Below are 843 nucleotides of genomic sequence, written 5' to 3'. Positions count from 1 at the left end.
AGGTTTGGGATCATGGTCGTATGATTCCAGGATTGACTGTATGTGATGGATTTGGGCACCGGGGTAAGAATGTATTTCAGTGTCTGAACTGGTTTTGGTAATTCGATTCAGGTTAGATGATCCAATAATTAATGTAGATTTCTTTAGAGCGGGTAGCTTCCATAATGATTTGTCCTTGGTTTGGTGATAATACGGTTTGGCAGCGGATATAATGGTCGTCGACAGTGTGATTGGTACTGGTTTGGTAGTTGTTAGAATTGTAGCATTGGGAACGGACTGGGATCTCGTTCGAGGGGGGGAAGGTCTGGATATACATCTCGACTTGGATGGAGACTGAGGGGTGGTTTGCTGGTCCAAAAACGCACAGAATGAAGAAAGATTGGCGGATCCTGGATCATGTGGTGAAGATTCAGATGGTGTGGAAGAGGAAGACGATTCTGAAAGTGACAAGAGAAGGGGGGTGCCCTCTCTACGAGAGCGTTTACCTATGTCTGCTGGTGAACTTCGGGCTCGTTTAGGGGTTTGGTTCGACAGCGTCGTGGCTCTAGATGGTGCAGGTGTAGTGTCCATTTCAGTTGGTTTCATATGGTTACTCTGGTTTTTGTTTCGTTGATTGGTGATTACAGCTTGAGTAAGACGTTTCCCATAGGAGCGAAGGGCCCAGGACAGGGCAACGATGCGGTCGACGGCAATTGATGATAAAGACTTGGTACGAATGGTGGTCAGCTTCTCTTGAAGTGTGGTTTGGTAATGGTCGATCAGGACCTGCGTAACCTTAGAGAGCCATGTCCGATTGAGGGATCTAATATTCGCGTCAACGGCTGATGTTTCATTGCTGGACGA

Source organism: Lottia gigantea (assembly GCF_000327385.1).
Source record: "Lottia gigantea unplaced genomic scaffold LOTGIsca_41, whole genome shotgun sequence".
NCBI classification, from domain to species: domain Eukaryota; kingdom Metazoa; phylum Mollusca; class Gastropoda; family Lottiidae; genus Lottia; species Lottia gigantea.
The sequence above is the reverse complement of the archived record's forward strand: the minus strand, read 5'-3'. Positions refer to the sequence as shown.